The sequence below is a fragment of the Haemaphysalis longicornis genome, unplaced genomic scaffold, assembly GCF_048455015.1.
Source record: "Haemaphysalis longicornis isolate Haplotype H1 unplaced genomic scaffold, Haemaphysalis longicornis Haplotype H1 scaffold_5, whole genome shotgun sequence".
NCBI lineage: Eukaryota > Metazoa > Arthropoda > Arachnida > Ixodida > Ixodidae > Haemaphysalis > Haemaphysalis longicornis.
Window position 1 is genome coordinate 207,479,223 of NW_027526385.1, and position 23,683 is coordinate 207,502,905.

General features: G+C 51.1%; 4 non-coding genes across 4 annotated transcripts; all 4 read left to right on the plus strand.

Annotated features, from left to right (window-relative positions):
* The first annotated feature begins 1,813 nt into the window (after positions 1 to 1,813).
* On the plus strand, positions 1,814 to 1,886 carry Trnat-agu (transfer RNA threonine (anticodon AGU)). The gene has a single exon. It is a non-coding gene; the product is annotated as a tRNA-Thr (tRNA).
* Positions 1,887 to 2,971: 1,085 nt separating this feature from the next.
* On the plus strand, positions 2,972 to 3,044 carry Trnaa-ggc (transfer RNA alanine (anticodon GGC)). Its single transcript has one exon. It is a non-coding gene; the product is annotated as a tRNA-Ala (tRNA).
* A 12,118-nt stretch (positions 3,045 to 15,162) lies between these two features.
* Positions 15,163 to 15,236, plus strand: Trnat-agu (transfer RNA threonine (anticodon AGU)). The gene has a single exon. It is a non-coding gene; the product is annotated as a tRNA-Thr (tRNA).
* Positions 15,237 to 21,882: 6,646 nt separating this feature from the next.
* Positions 21,883 to 21,956, plus strand: Trnat-agu (transfer RNA threonine (anticodon AGU)). The gene has a single exon. It is a non-coding gene; the product is annotated as a tRNA-Thr (tRNA).
* The last annotated feature ends 1,727 nt before the right edge of the window (positions 21,957 to 23,683 follow it).

A 23,683-nucleotide genomic window follows, 5' to 3' on the forward strand; every position in this document is an offset into this window, starting at 1 on the left:
CCAAGGGCAGGAAACAAAATTACATTAACATCATTACCCGAGAAATTGCTGGGGAAACAGCCCCGCCGGTAGCGTAGTGGTTCTCGCACCAGACTGGTATTCTGGAGGTCGTGGGTTCAGATCCCACCCGGCGGGCATTTTTGCACCACTTTATTCTCAGATAAATAAAATTCTTCATCTCTTTCTATGACCCACCTAAACCTCCCCTTTGCTTTCCGAGGTTTTCCACCCCACCCGGGAGTAGGCATGAGTAGGTGACGGAAGCCGATTGGCCGGCTGACACGACGTGAGGCCGCGTCAAGTTTGCAGGACAAATAAAGATGTTTTCTCTCTCTCTCTCTTTTTTGACTGCCAACTCTTATTTTCTGTCTTATTTCACGGAGCCCCTCATTTCCCGTTTTCTGATTCGCTACATGCTTAGAGATGGCCTCTGTTCTGGTAGCCTTGGTGCCAAAGGGAGCTTAAGAGGGTTCAACGCTGGTCGACCACTGTCGACATGTCGTAGACACTCGAGTCACGGCCCGGGGCTTAAAAAGATGATCCCCTTCACCCCGAGTAGTCCGAGTGGCGCTGGCTACCAGCCCCAAGTGCAGGAAACAAAAAAACCTTAACATAAATACCCGAGAAAGTGCTGGGGAAACAGCCCCGCCGGTAGCGTAGTGGTTATCGCACCAGACCGGTATTCTGGAGGTCGTGGGTTCGGATTCCACCCGGCGGGAATTTTTTCACCACCTTCTTCTGGAATTAAAAAAAATTCTTCATCTCTTTCTATGACCCACCACAACCTTCCCTTTGCTTTCCGAGGTTGTCCACCCCACCAGGAGGTAGGCATGAGTAGGTGACGGAAGCCGAGTGGCCGGCTGACACGACGTGTGGCGGCGTCAAGTTTTCAGGAGCAATAAAGATGTTTTCTCTCCCTCTCTCTCTCTCTTGACTGCCAACTCTTATTTTCTGTATTATTTCACGAAGCCCCTCAATTCCCATTTTCTGATTCGCTACATGCTTAGAGAGGGCTTCTGTTCTGGCAGTCTTGGAGCCAAAGGGAGCTTAAGAGGGTTCAACGCTGGTCGACCACTGTCGACATGTCGTAGACACTCGAGTCACGGCCCGGGGCTTAAAAAGATGATCCCATTCACCCCGAGTAGTCCGAGTGGTGCTGGCTACCACCCCCAAGTGCAGGAAACAAAACTACATTGACATAAATACCCGAGAAAGTTCTGGGGAAACAGCCCCGCCGGTAGCGTAGTGGTTGTGGCACCAGACCGGTATTCTGGAGGTCATGGGTTCGGATCCCACCCGTCGGGCATTTTTTCACCACTTTATTTTTGGATAAAAAAAATTCTTCATCTCTTTCTATGAACCACCACAACCTCCCCTTTGCTTTCCGAGGTTTTCCACCCCACCCGGGGGTAGGCATGAGTAGGTGACGGAAGCCGAGTGGCCGGCTGACACGACGTGTGGCCGCGTCAAGTTTGCAGGACAAATAAAGATGTTTTCTCTCTCTCTCTCTCTTGACTGCCAACTCTTATTTTCTGTTTTATTTCACGGAGCCGCTCATTTCCCATTTTTTTTATTCGCTACGAGCTTAGAGATGGCCTCTGTTCTGGTAGTCTTGGTGCCAAAGGGAGCTTAAGAGGGTTCAACGCTGGTCGACCACTGTCGACATGTCGTAGGCACTCGAGTCACGGCCCGGGGGTTAAAAAGATGGTCCCCTTCACCACGAGTAGTCCGAGTGGCGCTGGCTACCACCCCCAAGTGGAGGAAACAAAATTACATTGACATAAATACCCGAGAAAGTGCTGAGCAAACAGCCCCGCCGGTAGCATAGTGGTTATCGCACCAGACCAGTATTCTGGAGGTCGTGGGTTCAGATCCCGCCTGGCGGGAATTTTTGCACCACTTTATTCTCAGATAAAAAAAATTCTTCATCTCTTTCTATGACCCACGACAACTTCCCCTTTGCTTTCCGAGGTTTTCCACCCCACCCGGGAGTAGGCATGAGTAGGTGACGGAAGCCGAGTGGCCGGCTGACACGACGTGAGGATGCGTCAAGTTTTCAGGACAAATAAAGATGTTTTCTCTCCCTCTCTCTCTCTTGACTGCCAACTCTTATTTTCTGTCTTATTTCACGGAGCCCCTCATTTCCCATTTTCTGATTCGCTACATGCTTAGAGAGGGCTTCTGTTCTGGCAGTCTTGGAGCTAAAGGGAGCTTAAGAGGGTTCAACGCTGGTCGACCACTGTCGACATGTCGTAGACACTCGAGTCACGGCCCGGGGGTTAAAAAGATGGTCCCCTTCATCCCGAGTAGTCCGAGTGGCGCTGGCTACCAGCCCGAAGTGCAGGAAACAAAAAACCTTAACATAAATACCCGAGAAAGTGCTGAAAAAACAGCCCCGCCGGTAGCGTAGTGGTTATCGCACCAGACCGGTATTCTGGAGGTCGTGGGTTCGGATTCCACCCGGCGGGAATTTTTTCACCACCTTCTTCTGGAATTAAAAAAATTCTTCATCTCTTTCTATGACCCACCACAACCTCCCCTTGCTTTCCGAGGTTTTCCACCCCACCTGGGGGTAGGCATGAGTAGGTGACGGAAGCCGAGTGGCCGGCTGACACGACGTGTGGCGGCGTCAAGTTTTCAGGAGCAATAAAGATGTTTTCTCTCCCTCTCTCTCTCTCTTGACTGCCAACTCTTATTTTCTGTATTATTTCACGAAGCCCCTCAATTCCCATTTTCTGATTCGCTACATGCTTAGAGAGGGCTTCTGTTCTGGCAGTCTTGGAGCCAAAGGGAGCTTAAGAGGGTTCAACGCTGGTCGACCACTGTCGACATGTCGTAGACACTCGAGTCACGGCCCGGGGGTTAAAAAGATGGTCACCTTCACCCCGAGTAGTCCGAGTGGCGCTGGCTACCAGCCCCAAAACAAAAAAACCTTAAAATAAATACCCGAGAAAGTGCTGGGGAAACAGCCCCGCCGGTAGCGTAGTGGTTATCGCACCAGACCGGCATTCTGGAGGTTGTGGGTTCGGATCCCACCCGGTGGGCATTTTTTCACCACCTTTCTTCTGGAATGAAAATATTCTTCATCTCTTTCTATGACCCACCACAACCTCCCCTTTGCTTTCCGAGGTTTTCCACCCCACCTGGGGGTAGGCATGAGTAGGTCACGGAAGCAGAGTGCCCGGCTGACACGACGTGAGGCCGCGTCGCGTTTGCAGGACAAATAAACATGTTTTCTCTCTCTCTCTTTTTTGACTGCCAACTTTTATTTTCTGTCCTATTTCACGGAGCCCTTCATTTCCCGTTTTCTGATTCGCTACATGCTTAGAGATGGCCTCTGTTCTGGTAGCCTTGGTGCCAAAGGGAGCTTAAGAGGGTTCAACACTGGTCGACCACTGTCGACATGTCGTAGACACTCGAGTCACGGTCCGGGGCTTAAAAAGATGATCCCCTTCACGCCGAGTAGTCCGAGTGGCGCTGGCTACCACCCCCAAGTGCAGGAAACAAAATTACATTAACATCATTACCCGAGAAATTGCTGGGGAAACAGCCCCGCCGGTAGCGTAGTGGTTATCGCACCAGACTGGTATTCTGGAGGTCGTGGATTCAGATCCCACCCGGCGGGCATTTTTGCACCACTTTATTCTCAGATAAAAAAAAATTCTTCATCTCTCTCTATGACCCACCTAAACCTCCCCTTTGCTTTCCGAGGTTTTCCACCCCACCCGGGAGTAGGCATGAGTAGGTGACGGAAGCCGATTGGCCGGCTGACACGACGTGAGGCCGCGTCAAGTTTGCAGGACAAATAAAGATGTTTTCTCTCTCTCTCTCTTTTTTGACTGCCAACTCTTATTTTCTGTCTTATTTCACGGAGCCCCTCATTTCCCGTTTTCTGATTCGCTACATGCTTAGAGATGGCCTCTGTTCTGGTAGCCTTGGTGCCAAAGGGAGCTTAAGAGGGTTCAACGCTGGTCGACCACTGTCGACATGTCGTAGACACTCGAGTCACGGCCCGGGGGTGTAAAAGATGGTCCCCTTCACCCCGAGTAGTCCCAGTGATCTAGCTACCAGCCCCAAGTTCAGGAAACAAATAAACCTTCACATAAATACCCGAGAAAGTGCTGGGGAAACAGCCCCGCCGGTAGCGTAGTGGTTATCGCACCAGACCGCCATTCTGGAGGTCGTGGGTTGGGATCCCAGCCGGCGGGCATTTTTTCACCACTTTCTTCTCGAATGAAAAAATTCTTCATCTCTTTCTATGACCCACCACAACCTCCCCTTTGCTTTCCGAGGTTTTCCACCCCACGTGAGGGTCGGCATGAGTAGGTCACGGAAGCCGAGTGGCCGGCTGACACGACGTGAGGCCGCGTCGCGTTTGCAGGACAAATAAAGATGTTTTCTCTCTCACTCTCTCTTGACTGCCAACTCTTATTTTCTGTCTTATTTCACGGAGCCCTCATTTCCCATTTTCTGATTCCCTACAGGCTTAGTTACGGCCTCTGTTCTGGCAGTCTTGGTGCCAAAGGGAGCTTCAGAGGGTTCAACGCTGGTCGACCACTGTCGACATGTCGTAGACACTCGAGTCACGGCCCGGGGCTTAAAAAGATGATCCCCTTCACCCCGAGTAGTCCGAGTGGCGCTGGCTACCAGCCCCAAGTGCAGGAAACAAAAAAACCTTAACATAAATACCCGAGAAAGTGCTGGGGAAACAGCCCCGCCGGTAGCGTAGTGGTTATCGCACCAGACCGGTATTCTGGAGGTCGTGGGTTCGGATTCCATACGGCGGGAATTTTTTCACCACCTTCTTCTGGAATTAAAAAAATTCTTCATCTCTTTCTATGACCCACTACAACCTCCCCTTTGCTTTCCGAGGTTGTCCACCCCACCAGGAGGTAGGCATGAGTAGGTGACGGAAGCCGAGTGGCCGGCTGACACGACGTGTGGCGGCGTCAAGTTTTCAGGAGCAATAAAGATGTTTTCTCTCCCTCTCTCTCTCTCTTGACTGCCAACTCTTATTTTCTGCATTATTTCACGAAGCCCCTCAATTCCCATTTTCTGATTCGCTACATGCATAGAGAGGGCTTCTGTTCTGGCAGTCTTGGAGCCAAAGGGAGCTTAAGAGGGTTCAACGCTGGTCGACCACTGTCGACATGTCGTAGACACTCGAGTCACGGCCCGGGGCTTAAAAAGATGATCCCCTTCACCCCGAGTAGTCCGAGTGGTGCTGGCTACCAACCCCAAGTGCAGGTAACAAAATTACATTAACATAAATATCAGAAAAATTGCTGGGGAAACAGCCCCGCTGGTAGCGTAGTGGTTATCGCACCAGACCGGTATTCTGGAGGTCGTGGGTTCGGATCCCACCCGGCGGGCATTTTTTCGACACTTTCTTCTGGAATGAAAAAATTGTTCATCTCTTTCTATGACCCACCACAACCTCCCCTTTGCTTTCCGAGGTTTTCCACCCCACAAGGGGGTAGGCATGAGTAGGTGACAAAAGCCGAGTGGCCGGCTGACACGACGTGTGGCCGCGTCAAGTTTGCAGGACAAATAAAGATGTTTTCTCTCTCTCTCTCTCTTGACTGCCAACTCTTATTTTCTGTCTTATTTCACGGAGCCGCTCATTTCCCATTTTTTGATTCGCTACGAGCTTAGAGATGGCCTCTGTTCTGGTAGTCTTGGTGCCAAAGGGAGCTTAAGAGGGTTCAACGCTGGTCGACCACTGTCGACATGTCGTAGGCACTCGAGTCACGGCCCGGGGGTTAAAAAGATGGTCCCCTTCACCACGAGTAGTCCGAGTGGCGCTGGCTACCACCCCCAAGTGGAGGAAACAAAATTACATTGACATAAATACCCGAGAAAGTGCTGAGGAAACAGCCCCGCCGGTAGCGTAGTGGTTATCGCACCAGACCGGTATTCTGGAGGTCGTGGGTTCAGATCCCACCTGGCGGGCATTTTTGCACCACTTTATTCTCAGATAAAAAAATTCTTCATCTCTTTCTATGACCCACGACAACTTCCCCTTTGCTTTCCAAGGTTTTCCACCCCACCCGGGAGTAGGCATGAGTAGGTGACGGAAGCCGAGTGGCCGGCTGACACGACGTGTGGCCGCGTCAAGTTTGCAGGACAAATAAAGATGTTTTCTCTCTCTCTCTCTTGACTGCCAACTCTTATTTTCTGTCTTATTTCACGGAGCCCCTCATTTCCTATTTTCTGATTCGCTACATGCTTAGTTACGGCCTCTGTTCTGGCAGTCTTGGTGCCAAATGGAGCTTAAGAGGGTTCAACGCTGGTCGACCACTGTCGACATGTCGTAGGCACTCGAGTCACGGCCCGGGGGTTAAAAAGATGGTCCCCTTCACCACGAGTAGTCCGAGTGGCGCTGGCTACCACCCCCAAGTGGAGGAAAAAAATTACATTGACATAAATACCCGAGAAAGTGCTGAGGAAACAGCCCCGCCGGTCGCGTAGTGGTTATCGCACCAGACCGGTATTCTGGAGGTCGTGGGTTCAGATCCCACCTGGCGGGCATTTTTGCACCACTTTATTCTCAGATAAAAAAATTCTTCATCTCTTTCTATGACCCACGACAACTTCCCCTTTGCTTTCCGAGGTTTTCCACCCCACCCGGGAGTAGGCATGAGTAGGTGACGGAAGCCGAGTGGCCGGCTGACACGACGTGTGGCCGCGTCAAGTTTGCAGGACAAATAAAGATGTTTTCTCTCTCTCTCTCTTGACTGCCAACTCTTATTTTCTGTCTTATTTCACGGAGCCGCTCATTTCCCATTTTCTGATTCGCTACATGCTTAGAGAGGGCCTCTGTTCTGGCAGTGTTGGTGCCAAAGGGAGCTTAAGAGGGTTCAACGCTGGTCGACCACTGTCGAGATGTCGTAGACACTCGAGTCACGGCCCTGGGGGTTAAAAAGATGATCCCCTTCACCCCGAGTAGTCCGAGTGGCGCTGGCTACCACACCCAAGTGCAGGAAACAAAATTACATTAACATAAATACCCGAGAAATTGCTGGGGAAACAGCCCCGCCGGTACCGTAGTGCTTGTCGCACCAGACCGGTATTCTGGAGGTCATGGGTTCGGATCCCACCCGTCGGGCATTTTTTCACCACTTTCTTCTCCAATAAAAAAAAATTCATCATCTCTTTCTATGACTTACTACAACCTCCCCTTTGCTTTCCGAGGTTTTCCACCCCACCCGGGGGTGGGCATGAGTAGGTGATGGAAGCCGAGTGGCCGGCTGACACGATGTAAGGCCGCGTCAAGTTTGCAGGACAAATAAAGATGTTTTCTCTCTCTCTCTGTCTTGACTGCCAACTCTTATTTTCTGTCTTATTTCACGGAGCCCCTCATTTCCTATTTTCTGATTCGCTACATGCTTAGTTACGGCCTCTGTTCTGGCAGTCTTGGTGCCAAAGGGAGCTTAAGAGGGTTCAACGCTGGTCGACCACTGTCGACATGTCGTAGGCACTCGAGTCACGGCCCGGGGGTTAAAAAGATGGTCCCCTTCACCACGAGTAGTCCGAGTGGCGCTGGCTACCACCCCCAAGTGGAGGAAACAAAATTACATTGACATAAATACCCGAGAAAGTGCTGAGGAAACAGCCCCGCCGGTAGCGTAGTGGTTATCGCACCAGACCGGTATTCTGGAGGTCGTGGGTTCAGATCCCACCTGGCGGGCATTTTTGCACCACTTTATTCTCAGATAAAAAAAAATTCTTCATCTCTTTCTATGACCCACGACAACTTCCCCTTTGCTTTCCGAGGTTTTCCACCCCACCCGGGAGTAGGCATGAGTAGGTGACGGAAGCCGAGTGGCCGGCTGACACGACGTGTGGCCGCGTCAAGTTTGCAGGACAAATAAAGATGTTTTCTCTCCCTCTCTCTTGACTGCCAACTCTTATTTTCTGTCTTATTTCACGGAGCCGCTCATTTCCCATTTTCTGATTTGCTACATGCTTAGAGAGGGCCTCTGTTCTGGCAGTGTTGGTGCCAAAGGGAGCTTAAGAGGGTTCAACGCTGGTCGACCACTGTCGAGATGTCGTAGACACTCGAGTCACGGCCCTGGGGGTTAAAAAGATGATCCCCTTCACCCCGAGTAGTCCGAGTGGCGCTGGCTACCACCCCCAAGTGCAGGAAACAAAATTACATTAACATAAATACCCGAGAAATTGCTGGGGAAACAGCCCCGCCGGTACCGTAGTGCTTGTCGCACCAGACTGGTATTCTGGAGGTCATGGGTTCGGATCCCACCCATCGGGCATTTTTTCACCACTTTCTTCTCGAATGAAAAAATTCTTCATCTCTTTCTATGACCCACCACAACCTCCCCTTTGCTTTCCGAGGTTTTCCACCCCACCTGAGGGTCGGCATGAGTAGGTCACGGAAGCCGAGTGGCCGGCTGACACGACGTGAGGCCGCGTCGCGTTTGCAGGACAAATAAAGATGTTTTCTCTCTCACTCTCTCTTGACTGCCAACTCTTATTTTCTGTCTTATTTCACGGAGCCCTCATTTCCCATTTTCTGATTCCCTACAGGCTTAGTTACGGCCTCTGTTCTGGCAGTCTTGGTGCCAAAGGGAGCTTCAGAGGGTTCAACGCTGGTCGACCACTGTCGACATGTCGTAGACACTCGAGTCACGGCCCGGGGCTTAAAAAGATGATCCCCTTCACCCCGAGTAGTCCGAGTGGCGCTGGCTACCAGCCCCAAGTGCAGGAAACAAAAAAACCTTAACATAAATACCCGAGAAAGTGCTGGGGAAACAGCCCCGCCGGTAGCGTAGTGGTTATCGCACCAGACCGGTATTCTGGAGGTCGTGGGTTCGGATTCCATACGGCGGGAATTTTTTCACCACCTTCTTCTGGAATTAAAAAAATTCTTCATCTCTTTCTATGACCCACTACAACCTCCCCTTTGCTTTCCGAGGTTGTCCACCCCACCAGGAGGTAGGCATGAGTAGGTGACGGAAGCCGAGTGGCCGGCTGACACGACGTGTGGCGGCGTCAAGTTTTCAGGAGCAATAAAGATGTTTTCTCTCCCTCTCTCTCTCTCTTGACTGCCAACTCTTATTTTCTGCATTATTTCACGAAGCCCCTCAATTCCCATTTTCTGATTCGCTACATGCATAGAGAGGGCTTCTGTTCTGGCAGTCTTGGAGCCAAAGGGAGCTTAAGAGGGTTCAACGCTGGTCGACCACTGTCGACATGTCGTAGACACTCGAGTCACGGCCCGGGGCTTAAAAAGATGATCCCCTTCACCCCGAGTAGTCCGAGTGGTGCTGCCTACCAACCCCAAGTGCAGGTAACAAAATTACATTAACATAAATATCAGAAAAATTGCTGGGGAAACAGCCCCGCTGGTAGCGTAGTGGTTATCGCACCAGACCGGTATTCTGGAGGTCGTGGGTTCGGATCCCACCCGGCGGGCATTTTTTCGACACTTTCTTCTGGAATGAAAAAATTGTTCATCTCTTTCTATGACCCACCACAACCTCCCCTTGGCTTTCCGAGGTTTTCCACCCCACAAGGGGGTAGGCATGAGTAGGTGACAAAAGCCGAGTGGCCGGCTGACACGACGTGTGGCCGCGTCAAGTTTGCAGGACAAATAACGATGTTTTCTCTCTCTCTCTCTCTTGACTGCCAACTCTTATTTTCTGTCTTATTTCACGGAGCCGCTCATTTCCCATTTTTTGATTCGCTACGAGCTTAGAGATGGCCTCTGTTCTGGTAGTCTTGGTGCCAAAGGGAGCTTAAGAGGGTTCAACGCTGGTCGACCACTGTCGACATGTCGTAGGCACTCGAGTCACGGCCCGGGGGTTAAAAAGATGGTCCCCTTCACCACGAGTAGTCCGAGTGGCGCTGGCTACCACCCCCAAGTGGAGGAAACAAAATTACATTGACATAAATACCCGAGAAAGTGCTGAGGAAACAGCCCCGCCGGTAGCGTAGTGGTTATCGCACCAGACCGGTATTCTGGAGGTCGTGGGTTCAGATCCCACCTGGCGGGCATTTTTGCACCACTTTATTCTCAGATAAAAAAATTCTTCATCTCTTTCTATGACCCACGACAACTTCCCCTTTGCTTTCCAAGGTTTTCCACCCCACCCGGGAGTAGGCATGAGTAGGTGACGGAAGCCGAGTGGCCGGCTGACACGACGTGTGGCCGCTTCAAGTTTGCAGGACAAATAAAGATGTTTTCTCTCTCTCTCTCTTGACTGCCAACTCTTATTTTCTGTCTTATTTCACGGAGCCCCTCATTTCCTATTTTCTGATTCGCTACATGCTTAGTTACGGCCTCTGTTCTGGCAGTCTTGGTGCCAAATGGAGCTTAAGAGGGTTCAACGCTGGTCGACCACTGTCGACATGTCGTAGGCACTCGAGTCACGGCCCGGGGGTTAAAAAGATGGTCCCCTTCACCACGAGTAGTCCGAGTGGCGCTGGCTACCACCCCCAAGTGGAGGAAACAAAATTACATTGACATAAATACCCGAGAAAGTGCTGAGGAAACAGCCCCGCCGGTAGCGTAGTGGTTATCGCACCAGACCGGTATTCTGGAGGTCGTGGGTTCAGATCCCACCTGGCGGGCATTTTTGCACCACTTTATTCTCAGATAAAAAAATTCTTCATCTCTTTCTATGACCCACGACAACTTCCCCTTTGCTTTCCGAGGTTTTCCACCCCACCCGGGAGTAGGCATGAGTAGGTGACGGAAGCCGAGTGGCCGGCTGACACGACGTGTGGCCGCGTCAAGTTTGCAGGACAAATAAAGATGTTTTCTCTCTCTCTCTCTTGACTGCCAACTCTTATTTTCTGTCTTATTTCACGGAGCCGCTCATTTCCCATTTTCTGATTCGCTACATGCTTAGAGAGGGCCTCTGTTCTGGCAGTGTTGGTGCCAAAGGGAGCTTAAGAGAGTTCAACGCTGGTCGACCACTGTCGAGATGTCGTAGACACTCGAGTCACGGCCCTGGGGGTTAAAAAGATGATCCCCTTCACCCCGAGTAGTCCGAGTGGCGCTGGCTACCACCCCCAAGTGCAGGAAACAAAATTACATTAACATAAATACCCGAGAAATTGCTGGGGAAACAGCCCCGCCGGTACCGTAGTGCTTGTCGCACCAGACCGGTATTCTGGAGGTCATGGGTTCGGATCCCACCCGTCGGGCATTTTTTCACCACTTTCTTCTCCAATAAAAAAAATTCATCATCTCTTTCTATGACTTACTACAACCTCCCCTTTGCTTTCCGAGGTTTTCCACCCCACCCGGGGGTGGGCATGAGTAGGTGATGGAAGCCGAGTGGCCGGCTGACACGATGTAAGGCCGCGTCAAGTTTGCAGGACAAATAAAGATGTTTTCTCTCTCTCTCTGTCTTGACTGCCAACTCTTATTTTCTGTCTTATTCACGGAGCCCCTCATTTCCTATTTTCTGATTCGCTACATGCTTAGTTACGGCCTCTGTTCTGGCAGTCTTGGTGCCAAAGGGAGCTTAAGAGGGTTCAACGCTGGTCGACCACTGTCGACATGTCGTAGGCACTCGAGTCACGGCCCGGGGGTTAAAAAGATGGTCCCCTTCACCACGAGTAGTCCGAGTGGCGCTGGCTACCACCCCCAAGTGGAGGAAACAAAATTACATTGACATAAATACCCGAGAAAGTGCTGAGGAAACAGCCCCGCCGGTAGCGTAGTGGTTATCGCACCAGACCGGTATTCTGGAGGTCGTGGGTTCAGATCCCACCTGGCGGGCATTTTTGCACCACTTTATTCTCAGATAAAAAAAAATTCTTCATCTCTTTCTATGACCCACGACAACTTCCCCTTTGCTTTCCGAGGTTTTCCACCCCACCCGGGAGTAGGCATGAGTAGGTGACGGAAGCCGAGTGGCCGGCTGACACGACGTGTGGCCGCGTCAAGTTTGCAGGACAAATAAAGATGTTTTCTCTCCCTCTCTCTTGACTGCCAACTCTTATTTTCTGTCTTATTTCACGGAGCCGCTCATTTCCCATTTTCTGATTCGCTACATGCTTAGAGAGGGCCTCTGTTCTGGCAGTGTTGGTGCCAAAGGGAGCTTAAGAGGGTTCAACGCTGGTCGACCACTGTCGAGATGTCGTAGACACTCGAGTCACGGCCCTGGGGGTTAAAAAGATGATCCCCTTCACCCCGAGTAGTCCGAGTGGCGCTGGCTACCACCCCCAAGTGCAGGAAACAAAATTACATTAACATAAATACCCGAGAAATTGCTGGGGAAACAGCCCCGCCGGTACCGTAGTGCTTGTCGCACCAGACTGGTATTCTGGAGGTCATGGGTTCGGATCCCACCCATCGGGCATTTTTTCACCACTTTCTTCTCGAATAAAAAAAATTCATCATCTCTTTCTATGACTTACTACAACCTCCCCTTTGCTTTCCGAGGTTTTCCACCCCAGCCGGGGGTGGGCATGAGTAGGTGATGGAAGCCGAGTGGCCGGCTGACACGATGTAAGGCCGCGTCAAGTTTTCAGGACAAATAAAGATGTTTTCTCACCCTCTCTCTCTCTTGACTGCCAACTCTTATTTTCTGTCTTATTTCACGGAGCCCCTCATTTCCCATTTTCTGATTCGCTACATGCTTAGACAGGGCTTCTGTTCTGGCAGTCTTGGAGCTAAAGGGAGCTTAAGAGGGTTCAACGCTGGTCGACCACTGTCGACATGTCGTAGACACTCGAGTCACGGCCCGGGGGTTAAAAAGATGGTCCCCTTCACCCCGAGTAGTCCGAGTGGCGCTGGCTACCAGCCCGAAGTGCAGGAAACAAAAAACCTTAACATAAATACCCGAGAAAGTGCTGAAAAAACAGCCCCGCCGGTAGCGTAGTGGTTATCGCACCAGACCGGTATTCTGGAGGTCGTGGTTTCAGATCCCACCCGGCGGGCATTTTTACACCACTTTATTCTCAGATAAAAAAATTCTTCATCTCTTTCTATGACCCACCACAACCTCCCCTTTGCTTTCCGAGGTTTTCCACCCCACCCGGGAGTAGGCATGAGTAGGTGACGGAAGCCGAGTGGCCGGCTGACACGACGTGTGGCCGCGTCAAGTTTGCAAGACAAATAAAGATGTTTTCTCTCTCTCTCTCTTGACTGCCAACTCTTATTTTCTGTCTTATTTCACGGAGCCGCTCATTTCCCTTTTTCTGATTCGCTACATGCTTAGAGAGGGCCTCTGTTCTGGCAGTGTTGGTGCCAAAGGGAGCTGAAGAGGGTTCAACACTGGTCGACCACTGTCGAGATGTCGTAGACACTCGAGTCACGGCCCTGGCGGTTAAAAAGATGATCCCCTTCACCCCGAGTAGTCCGAGTGGCACTGGCTACCACCCCCAAGAGCAGGAAACAAAATTACATTAACATAAATACCCGAGAAATTGCTGGGGAAACAGCCCCGCCGGTAGCGTAGTGCTTGTCGCACCAGACCGGTATTCTGGAGGTCATGGGTTCGGATCCCACCCGTCGGGCATTTTTTCACCACTTTCTTCTCGAATAAAAAAAATTCTTCATCTCTTTCTATGACTTACTACAACCTCCCCTTTGCTTTCCGAGGTTTTCCACCCCACCCGGGGGTGGGCATGTGTAGGTGATGGAAGCCGAGTGGCCGGCTGACACGATGTGAGGCCGCGTCAAGTCTGCAGGACAAATAAAGATGTTTTCTCTCTCTCTCTCTCTTGACTGCCAACTCTTTTTTTCTGTCTTATTTCACGGAGCCGCTCATTTCCCATTTTCTGATTCGCTACATGCTTAGAGAGGGCCTCTGTTCTGGCAGTCTTGGTGCCAAAGGGAGCTTAAGAGGGTTCAACTCTGGTCGACCACTGTCGACATGTCGTAGACACTCGCGTCACGGCCCGGGGAGTTAAAAAGATGATCCCCTTCACCCCGAGTAGTCCGAGTGGCGCTGGCTACCACCCCCAAGTGCAGGAAACAAAATTACATTAACATAAATACCCGAGAAAGTGCTGAGGAAACAGCCCCGCCGGTAGCGTAGTGGTTATCGCACCAGACCGGTATTATGGAGGTCGTGGGTTCAGATCCCACCCGGCGGGCATTTTTCAACCACTTTATTCTCAGATAAAAAAATTCTTCATCTCTTTCTATGACCCACCACAACCTCCCCTTTGCTTTCCGAGTTTTTCCACCCCACCCGGGAGTAGGCATGAGTAGGTGACGGAAGCCGAGTGGCCGGCTGACACGACGTGTGGCCGCGTCAAGTTTGCAGGACAAATAAAGATGTTTTCTCTCTCTCTCTCTTGACTGCCAACTCTTATTTTCTGGCTTATTTCACGGAGCCGCTCATTTCCCATTTTGTGATTCGCTACATGCTTAGAGAGGGCCTCTGTTCTGGCAGTGTTGGTGCCAAAGGGAGCTTAAGAGGGTTCAACGCTGGTCGACCACTGTCGAGATGTCGTAAACACTCGAGTCACGGCCCTGGGGGTAAAAAGATGATCCCCTTCACCCCGAGTAGTCCGAGTGGCGCTCGCTACCACCCCCAAGGGCAGGAAACAAAATTACATTAACATAAATACTCGAGAAATTGCTGGGGAAACAGCCCCGCCGGTAGCGTAGTGGTTATTGCCCCAGACCGGTACTCTGGAGGTCGTGGGTTCAGATCCCACCCGGCGGGCGTTTTTGCACCACTTTATTCTCAGATAAAAAAAATTCTTCATCTCTTTCTGTGACCCACCTAAATCTCTCCTTTGCTTTCCGAGGTTTTCCACCCCACCCGGGAGTAGGCATGAGTAGGTGACGCAAGCCGAGTGGCCAGCTGACACGACGTGAGACCGCGTCAAGTTTGCAGGACAAATAAAGATGTTTTCTCTCTCTCTCTCTGTCTTGACTGCCAACTCTTATTTTCTGTCTTATTTCATGGAGCCCCTCATTTCCCGTTTTCTGATTCGCTACATGCTTAGAGATGGCCTCTGTTCTGGTAGTCTTGGTGCCAAAGGGACCTTAAGAGGGTTGAACGCTGGTCGACCCCTGTCGACATATCGTAGGCACTCGAGTCACGGCCCGGGGGTTAAAAAGATGGTCCCCTTCACCTCGAGTAGTCCGAGTGGCGCGGGCTACCACCCCAAGTGCAGGAAACAAAAAAACCTTAACATAAATACCCGAGAAAGTGCTGGGGAAACAGCCCCGCCTGTAGCGTAGTGGTTATCGCACCAGACCAGTATTCTGGAGGTCGAGGGTTCGGATCCCACCAGGGGGGCATTTTTCTCACCACTTCTCGAAAAAAAAAATTCTTCATCTCTTTCTATGACCCAACACAACCTCCCCTTTGGTTTCGAGGTTTTCTTGACTGCCAACACTTATTTTCTGTCTTATTTCACGGAGCCCCTCATTTTCCATTTTCTGAATCGCTAGATGCTTAGAGAGGGCCTCTGCTCTGGCAGCCTTGGTGACAAAGGGAGCCTAAGAAGGTTCAACGCTGGTCGACCACTGTCGACATGTCGTAGACACTCGAGTCACGGCCCGGCGGTGTAAGAGATGGTCCCCTTCAACTCGAGTAGTCCAAGTGGCGCTGGCTACCACCCCCAAGTGCAGGAAACAAAAAAACCTTAACATAAATACTCGAGAAAGTGCTGGGGAAACAGCCCCGCCGGTAGCGTAGTGGTTATCGCACCAGACCGGTATTCTGGAGGTCGTGGGTTCGGATGCCACCCGGCGCGCATTTTTTCACCATGTTCTCGAATGAAAAAATATTTCATCTCTTTCTATGACCCACCACAACCTCCCCTTTGCTTTCCGAGGTTTTCCACCCCACCTGGGGGTAGGCATGAGTAGGCCACGGAAGCCGAGTGGCCGGCTGACACGACGTGAGGCCGCGTTGTGTTTGCACGCCAAATAAAGATGTTTTCTCTCTCTCTCTCTCTTGACTGCCAACTCTTATTTTCTGTCTTATTTCACGGAGCCCTCATTCCCCATTTTCTGATTCGCTACAGGCTTAGTTACGGCCTCTGTTCTGGCAGTCTTAGTGCCAAAGGGAGCTTTAGAGGGTTCAACGCTGGTCGACCACTGTCGACATGTCTTAGACACTCGAGTCACGGCCCGGGGGTTAAAAAGATGGCCCCCTTCACCTCGAGTAGTCCGAGTGGCGCTGCCTACCACCCCCAAGTGCAGGAAACGAAATTACATTGACATAAATACCCGAGAAAGTGCTCAGGAAACAGCCCCGCCGGTAGCGTAGTGGTTATCGCACCAGACCGGTATTTTGGAGGTCGTGGATTCAGATCCCACCAGGCGGGCATTTTTGCACCACTTTATTCTCGATAAAAAAAATTCTTCATCTTTTCCTATGACCCACCACAACCTCCCCTTTGCTTTCTAATGTTTTCCACCCCACACTGGAGTAGCATGAGTAGGTGACGGAAGCCGAGTGGTCACGTCCGCGTCGCGTTTGCAGGACAAATAAAGATGTTTTCTTTCTCTCTCTGTCGTCACGGCCAATTCCTATTTTCTGTCTCATTTCACGGAGCCCCTCATTTCCCATTTTCTGATTCGCTACATGCTTATAGAGGGCTCTGTTATGGCAGTCTTGGTGCCAAAGGGAGCTTAAGAGGGTTCAACGCTGGTCGACCACTGTCGACATGTCGTAGACACTGGAGTCACGGCCCGGGGGTTAAAAAGATGGTCCCCTTCACCCCGAGTAGTCCGAGTGGCGCTGGCTACCACCCACAAGTGCAGAAAAAAAAAACCTTAACATAAATAGCCGAGAAAGTGCTGGGGAAACAGCCCCGCTGGTAGCGTAGTGGTTATCGCACCAGACCGGTAATCAGGAGGTCGTGGGTTCGGATCCCACCAGGGGGCATTTTTTTCACCACTTTGTTCTCGAAAAAAAAATTCTTCATCTCTTTCTATGACCCATTACAACCTCCCCTTTTCTTTCCGAGGTTTTCTTGACAGCCAACTCTTATTTTCTGTCTTATTTCACGGAGCCCCTCATTTCAAATTTTCTGATTTGCTAGATGCTTAGAGAGGGCCTCTGTTCTGGCAGCCTTGGTGCCAAAAGGAGCTTAAGAAGGTTCAACGCTGGTCGACCACTGTCGACATGTCGTAGACACTCGAGTCACGGCCCGGGGGGTTAAAAAGATGATCCCCTTCACCCCGAGTAATCCGAGTGGCGATGGCTACCACCCCCAAGTGCAGGAAACAAAAAAACCTTAACATAAATACCCGAGAAAGTGCTGGGGAAACAGCCCCGCCGGTAGCGTAGTGGTTATCGCACCAGACCGGTATTCTGGAGGTCGTGGGTTCAGATCCCACCCGGCGGGCATTTTTTCACCACTTTACTCTCGGATAAAAAAATTCTTCATCTCTTTCTATGACCCACCACAGCCTCCCCTTTGCTCTCCGAGGTTTTCCACCCCACCCAGGGGTAGGCATGTGTAGGTGACGGAAGCCGAGTGGCCGGCTGACACGACGTGAGGCCACGTCGGGTTTGCAGGACAAATAAAGATGGTTTCTCTCTCTCTCTCTCTCTTGACTGCCAACTCTTATTTTCTGTCTTATTTCACGGAGCTCCTGATTTCCCATTTTCTGATTCGCTACATGCTTAGAGAGGGCCTCTGTTCTGGCAGTCTTGGCGCCAAAGGGAGCTTAAGAGGGTTCAACGCTGGTCGACCACTGTCGACATGTCGTAGACAATCGAGTCACGCCCCGGGGGTTAAAAAGATGAACCCCTTCACCCCTAGTAGTCCGAGTGGCGCTGGCTACAACCCCCAAGTGCAGGAAACAAAAAAAACCTTAACATAAATACCCGAGAAAGTGCTGGGGAAGCAGCCCCGCCGGTAGCGTAGTGGTTATCGCACCAGACCGGTATTCTGGAGGTCGTGGGTTCGGATCTCACCGGCGGGCATTCTTTCACCACTTTCTTCTCAAATAAAAAAAATTCTTCATCTCTTTCTATGACCCACCACAACCTCCCCTTTGCTTTCCGAGGTTTTCCACTCCACCTGGGGTAGGCATGAGTAGGTCACGGAAACCGAGTGGCCGGCTGACAAGACGTGAGGCCGCGTCGCGTTTGCAGGACAAATAAAGATGGTTTCTCTCTCTCTCTCTCTCTCTCTTGACTGCCAACTCTTATTTTCTGTCTTATTTCACGGAGCTCCTCATCTCCCATTTTCTGATTCGCTACATGCTTAGAGAGGGCCTCTGTTCTGGCAGTCTTGGTGCCAAAGGGAGCTTAAGAGGGTTCAACGCTGGTCGACCACTGTCGACATGTCGTAGACAATCGAGTCACGCCCCGGGGGTTAAAAAGATGGACCCCTTCACCCCGAGTAGTCCGAGTGGCGCTGGCTACCACCCCCAAGTGGAGGAAACAAAATTACATTGACATAAATACCCGAAAAAGTGCTGAGGAAACAGCCCCGCCGGTAGCGTAGTGGTTATCGCACCAGACCGGTATTCTGGAGGTCGTGGGTTCAGATCCCACCCGGCGGGCATTTTTGCACCACTATATTCTCAGATAAAAAAAATTCTTCATCTCTTTCTATGACCCACCACAACCTCCCCTTTGCTTTCCGAGGTTTTTCACCCCACTCGGGAGTAGGCATGAGTAGGTGACGGAAGCCCAGTGGCCGGCTGACACGACGTGAGGCTGCGTCAAGTTTGCAGGACAAATAAAGATGTTTTCTCTCTCTCTCTCTCTTAACTGCCAACTCCTATTTTCTGTCTTATTTCACGGAGCCCCTCATTTCCCATTTTCTGATTCGCTACATGCTTAGTGAGGGCCTCTGTTCTGGCAGTCTTGGTTCCAAAGGGAGCTTAAGAGGGTTCAACGCTGGTCGACCACTGTCGACATGTCGTAGACACTCGAGTCACGGCCCGGGGGGTTAAAAAGATGATCCCCTTCACCCCGAGTAATCCGAGTGGCGATGGCTACCACCCCCAAGTGCAGGAAACAAAAAAACCTTAACATAAATACCCGAGAAAGTGCTGGGGAAACAGCCCCGCCGGTAGCGTAGTGGTTATCGCACCAGACCGGTATTCTGGAGGTCGTGGGTTCAGATCCCACCCGGCGGGCATTTTTTCACCACTTTACTCTCGGATAAAAAAATTCTTCATCTCTTTCTATGACCCACCACAGCCTCCCCTTTGCTCTCCGAGGTTTTCCACCCCACCCAGGGGTAGGCATGTGTAGGTGACGGAAGCCGAGTGGCCGGCTGACACGACGTGAGGCCACGTCGGGTTTGCAGGACAAATAAAGATGGTTTCTCTCTCTCTCTCTCTCTTGACTGCCAACTCTTATTTTCTGTCTTATTTCACGGAGCTCCTGATTTCCCATTTTCTGATTCGCTACATGCTTAGAGAGGGCCTCTGTTCTGGCAGTCTTGGCGCCAAAGGGAGCTTAAGAGGGTTCAACGCTGGTCGACCACTGTCGACATGTCGTAGACAATCGAGTCACGCCCCGGGGGTTAAAAAGATGAACCCCTTCACCCCTAGTAGTCCGAGTGGCGCTGGCTACAACCCCCAAGTGCAGGAAACAAAAAAAACCTTAACATAAATACCCGAGAAAGTGCTGGGGAAGCAGCCCCGCCGGTAGCGTAGTGGTTATCGCACCAGACCGGTATTCTGGAGGTCGTGGGTTCGGATCTCACCGGCGGGCATTCTTTCACCACTTTCTTCTCAAATAAAAAAAATTCTTCATCTCTTTCTATGACCCACCACAACCTCCCCTTTGCTTTCCGAGGTTTTCCACTCCACCTGGGGTAGGCATGAGTAGGTCACGGAAACCGAGTGGCCGGCTGACAAGACGTGAGGCCGCGTCGCGTTTGCAGGACAAATAAAGATGGTTTCTCTCTCTCTCTCTCTCTCTCTTGACTGCCAACTCTTATTTTCTGTCTTATTTCACGGAGCTCCTCATCTCCCATTTTCTGATTCGCTACATGCTTAGAGAGGGCCTCTGTTCTGGCAGTCTTGGTGCCAAAGGGAGCTTAAGAGGGTTCAACGCTGGTCGACCACTGTCGACATGTCGTAGACAATCGAGTCACGCCCCGGGGGTTAAAAAGATGGACCCCTTCACCCCGAGTAGTCCGAGTGGCGCTGGCTACCACCCCCAAGTGGAGGAAACAAAATTACATTGACATAAATACCCGAAAAAGTGCTGAGGAAACAGCCCCGCCGGTAGCGTAGTGGTTATCGCACCAGACCGGTATTCTGGAGGTCGTGGGTTCAGATCCCACCCGGCGGGCATTTTTGCACCACTATATTCTCAGATAAAAAAAATTCTTCATCTCTTTCTATGACCCACCACAACCTCCCCTTTGCTTTCCGAGGTTTTTCACCCCACTCGGGAGTAGGCATGAGTAGGTGACGGAAGCCCAGTGGCCGGCTGACACGACGTGAGGCTGCGTCAAGTTTGCAGGACAAATAAAGATGTTTTCTCTCTCTCTCTCTCTTAACTGCCAACTCCTATTTTCTGTCTTATTTCACGGAGCCCCTCATTTCCCATTTTCTGATTCGCTACATGCTTAGTGAGGGCCTCTGTTCTGGCAGTCTTGGTTCCAAAGGGAGCTTAAGAGGGTTCAACGCTGGTCGACCACTGTCGTCATGTCGTAGACACTCGAGTCACGGCGCTGGGGTTAAAAAGATGGTCCCCTTCACCTCGAGTAGCCCAAGTGGCGCTGGCTACCACCCCCAAGTGCAGGAAACAAAATTACATTGACATAAATACCCGCGAAAGTTCTGGGGAAATTGCCCCGCCGGTAGCGTAGTGGTTGTCGCACCAGACCCGTATTCAGGAGGTCGTGGGTTCGGATCCCACCCGGTGGGCATTTTTTCACCACTTCATTCTCGGATAAAAAAATTCTTCATCTCTTTTTATGACCCACCACAAGCTCCCCTTTGCTTTCCGATGTTTTCCACCCTACCCGGGAGTAGCATGAGTAGGTGAAGGAAGCCGAGTGGCCGGCTGACACGACGTGAGACCGCGTCGCGTTTGCAGGACAAATAAAGATGTTTTCTCTCTCTCTCTCTTCACTGCCAAATCTTATTTTCTGTCTCATTTCACGGAGCCCCTCATTTCCCATTTTCTGATTCGCTACATGCTTAGAGAGGGCCTCTGTTCTGGCAGTCTAGGTGCCAAAGGGAGCTTAAGAGGGTTCAACGCTGGTCGACCACTGTCGAGATGTCGTAAACACTCGAGTCACGGCCCTGGGGGTAAAAAGATGATCCCCTTCACCCCGAGTAGTCCGAGTGGCGCTCGCTACCACCCCCAAGGGCAGGAAACAAAATTACATTAACATAAATACTCGAGAAATTGCTGGGGAAACAGCCCCGCTGGTAGCGTAGTGGTTATTGCCCCAGACCGGTACTCTGGAGGTCGTGGGTTCAGATCCCACCCGGCGGGCGTTTTTGCACCACTTTATTCTCAGATAAAAAAAATTCTTCATCTCTTTCTGTGACCCACCTAAATCTCTCCTTTGCTTTCCGAGGTTTTCCACCCCACCCGGGAGTAGGCATGAGTAGGTGACGCAAGCCGAGTGGCCGGCTGACACGACGTGAGACCGCGTCAAGTTTGCAGGACAAATAAAGATGTTTTCTCTCTCTCTCTCTGTCTTGACTGCCAACTCTTATTTTCTGTCTTATTTCACGGAGCCCCTCATTTCCCGTTTTCTGATTCGCTACATGCTTAGAGATGGCCTCTGTTCTGGTAGTCTTGGTGCCAAAGGGACCTTAAGAGGGTTCAACGCTGGTCGACCCCTGTCGACATATCGTAGGCACTCGAGTCACGGCCCGGGGGTTAAAAAGATGGTCCCCTTCACCTCGAGTAGTCCGAGTGGCGCGGGCTACCACCCCAAGTGCAGGAAACAAAAAAACCTTAACATAAATACCCGAGAAAGTGCTGGGGAAACAGCCCCGCCTGTAGCGTAGTGGTTATCGCACCAGACCAGTATTCTGGAGGTCGAGGGTTCGGATCCCACCAGGGGGGCATTTTTCTCACCACTTCTCGAAAAAAAAAATTCTTCATCTCTTTCTATGACCCAACACAACCTCCCCTTTGGTTTCGAGGTTTTCTTGACTGCCAACACTTATTTTCTGTCTTATTTCACGGAGCCCCTCATTTTCCATTTTCTGAATCGCTAGATGCTTAGAGAGGGCCTCTGCTCTGGCAGCCTTGGTGACAAAGGGAGCCTAAGAAGGTTCAACGCTGGTCGACCACTGTCGACATGTCGTAGACACTCGAGTCACGGCCCGGCGGTGTAAGAGATGGTCCCCTTCAACTCGAGTAGTCCAAGTGGCGCTGGCTACCACCCCCAAGTGCAGGAAACAAAAAAACCTTAACATAAATACTCGAGAAAGTGCTGGGGAAACAGCCCCGCCGGTAGCGTAGTGGTTATCGCACCAGACCGGTATTCTGGAGGTCGTGGGTTCGGATGCCACCCGGCGCGCATTTTTTCACCATGTTCTCGAATGAAAAAATATTTCATCTCTTTCTATGACCCACCACAACCTCCCCTTTGCTTTCCGAGGTTTTCCACCCCACCTGGGGGTAGGCATGAGTAGGCCACGGAAGCCGAGTGGCCGGCTGACACGACGTGAGGCCGCGTTGTGTTTGCAGGACAAATAAAGATGTTTTCTCTCTCTCTCTCTCTTGACTGCCAACTCTTATTTTCTGTCTTATTTCACGGAGCCCTCATTTCCCATTTTCTGATTCGCTACAGGCTTAGTTACGGCCTCTGTTCTGGCAGTCTTGGTGCCAAAGGGAGCTTTAGAGGGTTCAACGCTGGTCGACCACTGTCGACATGTCTTAGACACTCGAGTCACGGCCCGGGGGTTAAAAAGATGGCCCCCTTCACCTCGAGTAGTCCGAGTGGCGCTGCCTACCACCCCCAAGTGCAGGAAACAAAATTACATTGACATAAATACCCGAGAAAGTGCTAAGGAAACAGCCCCGCCGGTAGCGTAGTGGTTATCGCACCAGACCGGTATTCTGGAGGTCGTGGATTCAGATCCCACCAGGCGGGCATTTTTGCACCACTTTATTCTCGATAAAAAAAATTCTTCATCTTTTCCTATGACCCACCACAACCTCCCCTTTGCTTTCTAATGTTTTCCACCCCACACTGGAGTAGCATGAGTAGGTGACGGAAGCCGAGTGGTCACGTCCGCGTCGCGTTTGCAGGACAAATAAAGATGTTTTCTTTCTCTCTCTGTCGTCACGGCCAATTCCTATTTTCTGTCTCATTTCACGGAGCCCCTCATTTCCCATTTTCTGATTCGCTACATGCTTATAGAGGGCTCTGTTATGGCAGTCTTGGTGCCAAAGGGAGCTTAAGAGGGTTCAACGCTGGTCGACCACTGTCGACATGTCGTAGACACTGGAGTCACGGCCCGGGGGTAAAAAGATGGTCCCCTTCACCCCGAGTAGTCCGAGTGGCGCTGGCTACCACCCACAAGTGCAGAAAAAAAAAACCTTAACATAAATAGCCGAGAAAGTGCTGGGGAAACAGCCCCGCTGGTAGCGTAGTGGTTATCGCACCAGACCGGTAATCAGGAGGTCGTGGGTTCGGATCCCACCAGGGGGCATTTTTTTCACCACTTTGTTCTCGAAAAAAAATTCTTCATCTCTTTCTATGACCCATTACAACCTCCCCTTTTCTTTCCGAGGTTTTCTTGACAGCCAACTCTTATTTTCTGTCTTATTTCACGGAGCCC